This window comes from Anabas testudineus, chromosome 18 (assembly GCF_900324465.2).
Source record: "Anabas testudineus chromosome 18, fAnaTes1.2, whole genome shotgun sequence".
Classification (NCBI taxonomy): Eukaryota; Metazoa; Chordata; class Actinopteri; order Anabantiformes; family Anabantidae; genus Anabas; species Anabas testudineus.
Genome location: NC_046627.1, coordinates 18348841 through 18361099, shown reverse-complemented (window position 1 = coordinate 18361099; position 12259 = coordinate 18348841).

Here is a 12259-nt window from a genome sequence, read left to right as displayed (position 1 = left end):
ATGGTTATTCCGGAAAATCTTCCATTGCGTCCAACCTTCGGCAATCATGGCTTAAAATGACACAAGCAGCCTCAATTTCACATCCCCAGTTTGACAGAAACCTTTTTACTCACAACACTGCCCCTCCTCTGCAAGTTCCTTGCATCATCAGAAAGTGAGCCCGCAGCGAACTGCGGCCCGGTCATTGTGCCACAACGAATGAATCCCCTGGCACCATTCACTCTGCGAGGCCCTGCTGGTCATGACATGCAAGTATTCGTCATACTGCGCTAATCGGCTGAGTGGTGGCTGAGACACCAGAGATGGAGCCAGAGGCCGCATGGTACCCTCTGGTGAAGCAGATTTTTTTTTCCCCCCCTAAGATGTAAGCAATCCCAATGCTACAGTTAGAGATTAAACACCCCACTATGCGCATTAGAATCTTTCAACGTGTTGCTTCAAATGCACCCATACAAGTGGCAAGAAAAAGTATATGAACCCTTTCAGATTGAGTGGTTTTCTGCAACAAATATAATATAGCTAAAGTAATAACAAAAAGAATCTGATCTCCTCCTGTCTTTATTTTATTTTTTTAAATTAGAGTCAGATATTAGCAAACCTGGAAGAAAATTATGTTGAGGGTGTAGACTAGAGCTACTTTGACTGATAAAAACCACTCAAACCTTTTGAGTTTGCTCTGCACAAGAAGATACGCTTATGTGAGCCATGCCGCACCAAATGGAGCTTTCAGAGGATTTACAATCAAGAATTGTTGATTTACATAAAGCTGGAAAGGGATAGAAAGTGATGTCAAAGACTTGTTCGTGATGTCTTGTGGGCTGATGAAACCATGTTGAACTATTTGGAATGAACACAAAGCATTACATCTGGTCTAAAAAGGTCAAATGTATGGAGGAATCTGTAGCAGGTATTAATTCCACTATCACTATGAGGTTATGTTGTTATTTTAGGCACATTATATTTGTGAATACTCTTGACTTAGATGAAGATCAGATCACATTTTATGACAAATTAATGCAGAAAACCATTAAATTCCAAAAGGTTGACATACTTTTTCTTGCCACCATTGCACAGTTTTCATGGTCTAAAGGGATAAATAACTACAGGGTTGTTAAATAATCCTGCAAATAACTACTCTGACTTCTCCACGTTTTAAAATTTCTCTTCACTTTACCTGAACATAATATTCATCATATTCTGAACAGATAAATTAGAAAAAAAAAATGACATGCATCAAAAGGACTGACCAGAGCTGTAACAATCACTTAGGACACCAAGGTCTTGTCCTTATTTTTCATTTCCATCTTTAACACAAAGGAACCATTCATTTAAAAAAGGAATAATGGTGAATTAATTTAATAAATTCTTAAAAGCCCACACTAGTGAGGTTTGTGCAGCATCTGCCCCACAGTTACTGCAAAATTACCACATAAAAGGGTCAAACCTTGGTTCAACTGTACCCTATTTACACCCTCTCTTTCAACCTCCAATGAAAATCAATTCAGCTTCAGTTAAGCACTTACGTATACTTCATAATATAAAAATCTGTCTCAAAAGAAATTGGTAAATGAGTGCAGATAATCTGTTTAAAAAAGTTTTAAAATGGATTTCAGACATTTTAAAGCGTCTTACGCTTTTGCTCTAATAAACATTAATTTGTAGTATTTTAGTTGAGGTAAACACAACAGTACTATAACAATAAAACACAGAATCCTGAAACTGCACATAATGCACCTGTACAGCTAAAACAGGTACATTTAAAAGCAATCTGTGCAGTTTCAAATTATATTTCACATTAAATTGCTGTAAGTTCTTAGAAAGTAATGCTGTTTTCTAGAAATGATGTTTAAATGCTTGGGGATTGGATTGGTGTCTTAAGTGCCAATCGTCTTGAATGTAGCAGCCTGTTCTTGTGGGGGATTAATAAAGTATATCAGAATAAAACTAAACCAGAAGAAAAATAAAAACCAGTACTGATAAAGATCGATAGTGTGTAGGTGTTGTGGAGTAAGAAGCGTAGTTCCTGACTGATTAATATGACTGTGTCACTCAACTAACTTCCACTCTTCGTAATAATATGAATAATAAGGGAGATATTTAGAAAACCTTTTTTTTTTCTTAAATATTCATGTAATTCATTTCCAAATGACAAAAATCTAAATTAATGGAGTCCAAGTGATCTCTAGCTCAAATTTCAGGACTCCGTCTAGAATTAATGTGGCATCTGCAAGGCTTTTTTAACTGTCAGCTGAGTTTCTCCACGAGGCTGTGTTTGAGAAAGCAACAGACAAACATTATTAACTCCAAACTATAATCCCTGCCACAGACGTGAGCAAAAATACATCTTAAAAAGCATCTATAAGCTCATTATCTTTTCGAGTGTCAATGGGAACTGAAAATCGCCTGAATGAGCTGCAGGTTCACACCCGGGAGTGTGATGTTTGACGCTGATGTGCCACAGATATCTATTTCTCTATGCAGCCGTCTCCATTTCAGCTCACGAGATATTCTTCGTTTTATTTTTTTTTTTATATTTATCTTTCGCCCTTTCTTTCCAGCACATATCTAATACTAATCGGCCTCTCTCTGCTGCCACCACCTCCGCTGGATTCAGCCAAGCTGCTGAATTGAAGGCTGTCGTTCTTTATAAAGCAAAATATAATAATTGGGTGGGAAAACGAAAATTTCTGTCCGAAGTTTACTCCAAGTTGAACTATTAAACAACGAGAAGCGTTCGACACAAACTCTGCAAATAGCTTGGTCACCTGAATCGCACCGGATGACACTCTCGAGCGACACAAGCAATTAAAGTATTGTCCAGTGAACTACGCTGTCTGGGGGTCACGCTACAATGAAAGCTCATTCAATTTGCACCTCACTTGAAGAGTGTAATGCATGGTCGTTCATCGCTTAAAGGACATTAGTGGATCCTGTGTTCATCCTAAGGTCACGAGTGTGCTTGCAAATTTATTTATTTCTGTGCATGTGCATGCATTAGGGGCTTGGTTTGTTTGTTTTCCAGCTTCTCTTCTACGTGCAGGTGAACCTCTTGAAAATACAGGATAATAATAATTTATTTCTACAAAATAGATCCATTAAAAACTCACACACTGCACCTTTAATAGAAAGAAGGAGAGAGAGGAAGAACTCTGGCCACTCGTGTCACACGGATGCCGCTTAACCCACAAGTGCAAATGGCGTTTTTGGCATGCAGACATGTACAGATTAGTAAAGGTTGTCGAATTCTCCGAGCCCAACGTGGCTGCTCGTTGTTATGAATCTGCTTTGCTCTGTATTGATTCTTAATGCTTTAGGAAACTTACACTCAGCATTTCTTCCAGCCTTTACCCAGGCTGTAATGTTCTCTAATGGTTTGTCCTGGGCGGCAGGTATTAAATTCAATCTAACAGGAGCACGCGCGCAGAATTTATGTTCAGCTGGTAAATCTGTTGTGTGCTTTACCTTTGACAACCCCCGATGCAGAAACGTGGGTACAGACGACAGGAGGGGCACTGTCGGGGGTTCCTGGAAACACTTGTGCTCTCACTATTAAGTGTGCGTCGTCTGTAGCGATTTAGAGAAGCCCTCTAAACACTTATAACTAATTTGCCAACATCCATTTGCATTTTTTTCCCATTTGCATAAAGTAGCTTTAACACAACAATGGACTTCATTAAAGCTCTGATAGGACGGCGAAGGGATAAGAAGTGGAGAGACGTAGGTGTGAAATAAACAAAACTTTTATTTAGCAGATGAGCTACAAAACTAGTGGAAGATCAAACCTGTGTATAATGTAATTCATGTTAAGTCTATCCATAGTGCTGAGTCGAGGCGAGAGGTGACCGCGATGTCATGGTGTGGCTCAAGCGCATCTCTTCTTTTTTTCTTAAATGATCCAGTGAGTGAGTCGCAGCAGCTGTGCAAGCTGAAGTGGGTTTGTTCAAATACAAAGCTTTGTGCTGCATCAATTGTAAAAAACCAGTTCCACTGAATAGTGGATGTTGGATTGAATGTTAATTACAACCTGTACCTAATGTTTGCAAAATACAAACCAGTGTGCCATTTGTCTGCCACTTATTAGATAACACTGCGAGGTGCACATATACACAAGACCCCAGCTCACAGTTTGGAATACTTAATGAGCTGAACCTCCCATCAGAACATCAGACACACACACAAAGAGAAACCGTGTTCCTACAATTACTAATTCATGGATTTCTTTGCTCAGGGTGCGGCGGTATTATTTGTTGTGAACATCCTTTCTGTGGTTGTGACAAAACAAGAAGAAGCGCGGCACTTGCTCGCAGATTTTTAACGGTGTTATATTGGGGTGCTTTTAGTGTGAAAGTTGTTCGAATGTGACGGTAAACATTTCCAACGAGTAAAAGCCACAGAATGCTAATCAACAGGCTTTTCACAATGGTGCCAGTGACAATGTAGCCATAGTAACACTGGCAATGAGGCAGGAGCTCAAAGTTGCTGTCAGTATGAATGATTAGGACTAATTACGAGGAACTAAAATGAAAATCAAACATATTTTTCACCATTTATTTATCTACACACTCCTATCCAGCCTGTGTTGGGGGGTACGTCTACGTATTGCCATTCAATCCGACACGACAGCACTGAAGCGAATCTGTTTCGAGGCTTCTGACGGTCGGTTTTATTCGCCGCTGTGATGAATTGAAAAGTTCTTCAAGAAGTAGAGGTGTTAATTTATTTCCCTATTTAATTTCTTAATCACCTTTTTGGAAGAAGCTCAATTTTGTGTGATCTCTTCCATGGCCGGATTGTGCCAAGCGACGTCTGTCTGCAGCCTGTCATGCTTGTGCAGCTTACAGTAGTCGTACAGTAGTTGAGTAGTTGGAGCCATTGTAACATCACTGCCACACACACACACACACACACGTACGAATAAACAAATGCAAGAAGAGAAACTCGAGCAGACAAACAGAGAACAACAAATTCACCCTGAAACAACACTATCCGCCACCACAGCAGGCCCATCCATACAGACACACGCATGCACACTGTCTGACTTGTCTCTGTGGTTCACTTTTACATTTACTGGGAAATAAACTGTTTCACTCTTAGGCACAGCTAATTATAATGCAAATATATGACAGCGCTGGTTGAGCGTTTGCCCATAGGTTGACAAGAACAAATGTGATATGGAGATTCTCCCTCATTCTGCTTCACCTAGAAAGCCAAGGGCAAATGGAAATGGTTTACTGGGGCGGAGCGGCCCCAACATAACCCTGGCAGGGAACTTTGGTCCCCCCCCTCTTTAATTAATGAGTGCCAGTGTTTTGGAATGTAAATACGCAACTAAGCAGACAGGGTGTGCAGTGAAGTGAGAAACCCCGACTGCAGGAATATGCATACACATGACTGTCTATTACATTTGGATTTTCTGTCATCCAGCACATGATGTCATTTATTCTTGATCAAGTGACGCATGTATCAGGCAGATGAGAACTGTAGCCTTGATCCGGCGTCGTTTTATTCATAATGATTCATACTGGAGGAATATTTTTTTGCTGCTCCACAGCTCACACTGTTGACTGTTCACTAAGCCCAATCCCCTTTAGTTACCATTTATATGCCTGCCGAGCCCTCACACAGCGCATATAGTTTAAAGATTTGCCAGAAATTCTTTGAAATATTGGGTCCTGGATTTCACAGAGACCCTCGAGTCTGCAGCATCGTTTTATTTCAGCAAGTGCTCCCCCCCACCTTCCGATACACTGTGCATTTAAATTAACAGTCAACATTATTACTGATGTCTTTTTCTTCATAATAATTTAACTACAAATATATTATTCAGTCCTCTGTGTCTGCTCAGCTCAGTGGTCCACATCGAAAGTCATCTCCAGTTTGGTGTTTTAACTGCAAGACCCACATTTTAATGTCTAATGTTCATCATCCGCGATGAGGAAACATTTCCACACATTCAGAGTAAGTAGAAGGGGTTTTTTTTTTTGCTCACAGCTCAGTTATACGTTCCTAGCGTTGTGCATTATCACGCTAAAAGAGCGCTGTTCATTGAAAGAGCACGATTTTGGTAGATGTTAAGTAGGAAATGTCAACTTTGGGGTGCAGCCTTAGTGAAGAAGTTGGCAAATTTGTCATCTGTCACTGGTTGGACAATTAAGTTAACTTAGCTCCAAGTCAGCTGAGAGCTATTGTTGGCACTGTTGGACTGTTGAGTGCTACTCTGTGTTGAAAGAAACTCACAGTAGTAAAAAGATTTGCAGGTTCAATACAGTAATGTCCCTATGTATTGGAGGTCACCATCAAACACAGTCTTGGAATACAGCAGCTAAAAAACTCTTGTGCGAGATAGTTCTCACCCGTGAGTCTCTATTAGTTACTGCACACAATAAAAACAAGAGCAGTGTCAAGTGGTTAATTATTCTGTGGGTCGAGGAGTGATGAGGACTTCCCCTCGAGGCCTATGATCACTGTCCCCAGGTATCGCAGAAGTCGACTGGGTGCATTAACATTGTTTAAGAAATATAATCTCCAAGCAAGCTGCTGACGAAGGCTTTCCGTGTGCTGTTTGGTCAGCACAGGCAGGCCTTGAATTTAATGCATCAAAATGAGACTGAATTATGGATCATCAGTACCAAAGGCTTTTAATGCACAGCAACATGAGCCAAATGAGAAGTGATCGCTTTTTGCTAAGGGACTATTAAAGTATTTAACGACTTACACGTTGTCCTTTTGGAGGCAGCTTAGTTTATCATTTAGTCGTGAGATAACTGTGAGGAGAATGAATTAGTTTTTTTTGTTTTTTTTAAAGTACAATGTTGTTTTGCATTATAAAACAGCACGAGTACGCTCTCAATAAAAGAACTTTTGTTGAATTTTATAAGTTATTTGTGTTTGTGTGTGTTCTCACCACCCAATTCTGCCTCTAGGACAGAAACTGAAAAATATGCCTCTTTATTATGCCATGTAAATAAGCAGAATGTGTTCGGCAGAGGCAATGATATTTGCTGAATATCTACAAAAACAATAGTCCCTTGTGCCGTATCCCTGTGAAACACATTTATTTATAAAATGATGATAATACAACAGTGAAAACACGAAGCCAGAAGCCAATTATTTATCCCTTTTGCAGAAAATGACCCTGCATGGTCAAACAGACAAAGTGATGAGGTCAATCGTTCTCTTGGAGGTTTCAAAGATGCTAAACGGGCACGGAGAAGTGGAAAAATTAAAAGGGGAGAGAAAGGTGTTTTTTTTTTTTACAAGTCAGCAAGTCCCACAGCTTCAGCCTAGGACTCCAGGGCCTGGCACATACCACAGAGAAGCTCACTAATGAGGCCACTATCCTAGGCAAGCCCCCCGAAAACTCCCAAGCAAGCATTCTGCAACTTATTTCTTCATGTTTTAAGGGTGTTCCTGCAGACAATGGACACCCCTGACCAATGTTCTCATTTGGCCAAGCAAACAAGGGCCACTTTAATGAGGTTTTATGTAGTTGGCTGTTATTTTTCAAATGCTGTCCGTTTAAACATATTAGGTCTTAACAGCACACTGACAAATTTCTTAAGCAAGCCACACAGCATTGCCGTCGTCATTACATCCAAAACGACACTGACAGAGAGAGACAGAGAGCTATTATTAGGATGTGCAATGACAGTGAGTGACACTTAACGTGCAACCAATCAGAGCATTTCAGCAAAAAGTCCCCCTAATGATTAATCTCCGTCAAACTTTTTCTTTTATTATGAAAAACATATAGCAGAAATACGCACATCAACAAAAACTTTCCCCCCTTTCAATCAATATTGTCTCAAGTAATGAGGTGTCAATTGGATCACTCCATCTGGCAGCAGAGAGCAGAACATATTCCAGTGAGCCCGTTGGCACGGACAGCCCATGAATGTCAACTAGGTTCAGATTGCTGCAACTGGGTGATCAACTCATTAGATACAGTATAATGGACACATTCTTCGCAAAAATGGTGATGGCCAATACCCCCCCCCCCCCCCCCCCCCTCCCCAACCCTCAGCGTGTACCAGTCCAGGCAGTCTGTCTGTTGATCCTTCCAACAATCCTAAATGATGTTCTCATAGGCATTAGCTACACTGGCAGAAGTCTGGGTGAGTAACTTTTTCCTCAGTCATTGTCACAGTGCTGCTTTTGTGCGGCCCTGACTGCAAATAGATTGTTAAAGTAGATGTATTCTTTACGTGTTAGACCTCTAAATAATGCCGTAGTTCGGAAACAATTACGGTTTTAGTGAACCGTAGCTTGTATCCTGGAAAGATATGCATAATGTATAGTTGCACTGAAAGACACAAACACTGTAGCTCAAGCTCTAACATACCTGCTCACAGAAAACCAACAGTTTGATCCTTTTATAACTCAGGATGACAAATTAAAAAAAAAAATAAAAAAGTGTCTGTAAATTCAACACATGTTGGGAAATATATGTTAATAAAAATCATCTTTTTACTCGACTGAAAACTATTGATTACAGTTTAGCAACTTTTTTCAACTAGCAAGTTTTACTGTGTAACGGATAAATGGAGTTAATTTTAAGATCACTGATTAACAGTGTAAATATGTCTGCTGGGTAAAGACATGAACATCTCTTTTTACCATTTTGAATAGAATCACAGCTGAAGTTTTCAAAATCAGAACTCGTTAGAAAAGAAGAAAGTGACTTGATTTGCTGCTAAAACTTCAGTAGTTGATGAAAATGGGGAAATTGTGTATTTCTAAGTTGTTTCCGAGTCTGCTTTTGTATCCAAAATACAAATTTGCATTTTATAGTGTTTGACAGAGGAGTTTTACACTCTGCAGAGTCTCAGCTATTTGGAAAACTGTGATTAGATGCATTGTAGGATCCCTGCGTTACTGACAATCGAGGAAAAGAATTATCATAAGGTCACTGCAACCTTTACACATTCACATGGAGACCTCATAGTGGTCCTTTAAACTACTACTGCATGGAGGACAGTTTAGAGGATAAAGCCAGTGTACGTCAATAAACTAAAATGACAGTGTTGGTGAACTCATTTCACCACACTCACAAAGCAGGGAGGGATCATTTAGTATCGCGTATCTTAGTTTGTACTGGTTTTGAAATAGGCCCAGATGCAGTAGCAGTAGCAGCCACAGCGCATCTAATAATAACAAGGCCTAAATATACACAGGTAAATCTCTCCTCTGTAACCACAGGGACCCGGCTTCACCGTCCACTGAGGGAGCTCGCTGACTAATGAAGTTGGGAAGCTTAGAGCAATTAGACACATCAAAGCTTGAATCTGAAAATTAATTAGGCTCGCCTGTCTTTTGGAAGGAGCATCCGCTCATGCTGCAGCTAATTAGCATACCGCCATCAAAACACACAGGTGCCCGCGCTGTTGCAGCTAAGACCACTTTGACAAACATGTGCACGTCATTTTTTTTTTTTGTTTTTTTTTTTGGGGGGGGGACGATTAACTATCCCAACCACAAACACGTGGCCTATCAGAGAGCGATGAATGACGCTTGTTGTGTTTAACAGCCATATTAGGTGCAATTACTTAAAGCTCCTGACTGAGTCACTCAATGTACAGTACACACTGGAATTTAAAAAAATAAAATCACCTGCCTTCTAGATCGGGGTCATTTAGATTATGCGTTACGGCTCCATTCGATGCCGAGTTCAGTGACATTCACTGAACCCGGCAGTCATTTTTAGAACTTCATTAGCCACCCCGATCCGGTTTTTGCCGTGTGAAGTCACATCAAAGCCAGGGCAATCACATGCTCATTCACTCTAATGAAGAGCTCCTTCAAACACAAGTGCTCATTATTAACGACACCTGATTTTAAATGCAAGGTGTATTATGTAAATTACACTTTTCCCCCCCATATTTTTTATTTTTTTTATTTAATCTCTTTGCGAGTCAGTGATTTGAATTCTGAAAAAAAAAAAAAAGTTTCTTCCTCTTTTACTGAGAAAATAATTGTATATTGAATATTTTGTGTGTTTCATTGTTCTTGTTCATCTTGTTAAAAAACAAGTAAATAATAGCAGAACTTCTCATTGATCTGTTATATGACAGTAATCGGGGCTTCTTAACCCGTTTCCTCATTGTAATATATTAATCATTTCCCTCAGCCACTCCACTGTGAAAATTAATGTAGCCCAGTATGTTTTCCCTTTAGGCTGCACTTTGATTAATGAGCCTGCTTCATTTTACGTTACTCTGCCTCAACAAGAAAAAAAAAAAAAAAAAGCCCCAATAAAGTTACAAAAGTTCACATCCATCAGTTCTGCACAAGTTGATTGCGGCAACGTGAAGAACGAGTCCTGTTGTTGAGCAGCGCTGTTGGTGAAAGACAGCACAGCACAGGGAAAGAGTCCGAGTGGTCGAGATAATCTCTTCGAGGTGATAATGATTCAAACTCGGAAGGCAACGGGAACTGAGACACGACTCGGGTTCTACAAGTGAACACAGCAGAAGCCCCCCCCAGGTAAACAAAGTTCAGACTCAGGGTGGGAGATAAATCCCAACTGTAGACAAAGCCTATATTTCTGTATCCCTGCAGTTTTGCTCTAATCTGTCTCTCTCAGCCCTGTGAGCTATTAAAGGCCAGACAAAGGCAGTCCGGAGTTAAGCACCCTGTGGGGAGATCTTATTTACAGTGTAACTGCCACTTTGACTGCCTGCCACCTCTGTCTTGCTCCTGTGCTTCCTCATTTTTTCCCTGCCCATCTACAATTTTTTTTCACCTCTCTCTCTCTCTCTCTTCTCGTTCTTTTACACTTCCATCTGCTGCTGTGGGCCTTTAATCTCAAGCAGCTGAAATTCCATCTTTCAGCTTGGCTTGCCAGTTTGAAAGGCTTGGTGTTCAACTTCTTGTTTCTGACTTGGCGTTTAATGGAACTATTGTTCAGTTTGAGGCATATCCCATTAGGCGAGGCTGAGAGTGCAAAGAAACATAAGAAATAGGAGAGCACTAAGGCCATTTCTCTCAGAATTGCCACCATTAAGCAGGTCTTCCCCCCCTCAACTACACATCTTCACAACACATAGCAACAAGTTAAATTTGTTTAACTTCTCTTGCCTCAATCAGCGACATCCTATTGGAGCTAGAACTGGCTCCAAGTCTTCACTTAAAAAAGTATTTCTAAATTCCTGCGCTTTTAGGTACAGTACACACGTGAAGGAAAAATAGTTTCAACCGAGGCCAGAAGCAAAAGAAATCAATACTGTGACACTCAGCTTTTCTCCAACCTGTCAGCAAGAAAATATACCTGGGGAAGAATTCATCATTTGCATAGTGTGGTACCTTAAAACAGCCTGACACAAGTAATAAAAATGTATTAGCTTGCCAGGACATGGGGGGCTATGTTGTGCTGAGTGTGTTACCTCGCAGTGCTGAATAAGCTAAGGCTACAAAACTGCCTCCTGGGCTCATGACATGATTCTACCAGGAAATGATCTTATAATTGTGCGACTGACACCTCGTGTAATGTTGCGTTATTGCCAACACATCTCCCACCCAGGCACCTCCTGCGTCACCACACTGAAATTGTTTTGTTGCTGCGTCGCCTCAGGCTCCAAACTCTGTTGGTAAACATTCCCATTCAATTATTACTGACAAAAAATAAGGTTGTCATTGCGAGGTGGCGTCACGGTAGCTGTACTGACAGTGCTTTGTGCATTTAGCATCAGCCCGAGCAGTTCCCCATAGGTAAAGTATCAACACCAAAGGAAATCATAATCGCCCGCTTAAGCCTAGTCCTCCAACATGCTCATTATCAGTGGATGTAGTAAATAAGTCAATTAGCATTCAGACTGGTGACTTGCAGCCACGGCCCAGCTGAAATTGGTTCATTATATCTCATATCTATTCAATAATGAACAGGTTGCTCGTAGCAGTTTTCAATATCTAAAGGGAACGCAGACACATTAACTGCACATTCAGCACAATGCTTACTTTAAATATATGTATTTTTGAAAATCCGAATAGTGGGAAATGATAGGAGTTGAATGTATTTTGTTTTAAATGCAGTTTTTAAAAGTATATTTACAGTTTTCTCCTATTTTATTTATGGATACGTTTCTGTCATGAGACATTTCTCAACAATATGCTCTAATTACTACTTTAGTTCAGCCACACACCGTAGACAGCATTATACCATGGTACAGTGCAGAAGGACAACTGCAAACTGTGTATTGACAGGCTTTGGTGAACAGATGTCAACAGATCAACCGAAGCCTCCGATGGAGTTGCTCAGAAAACA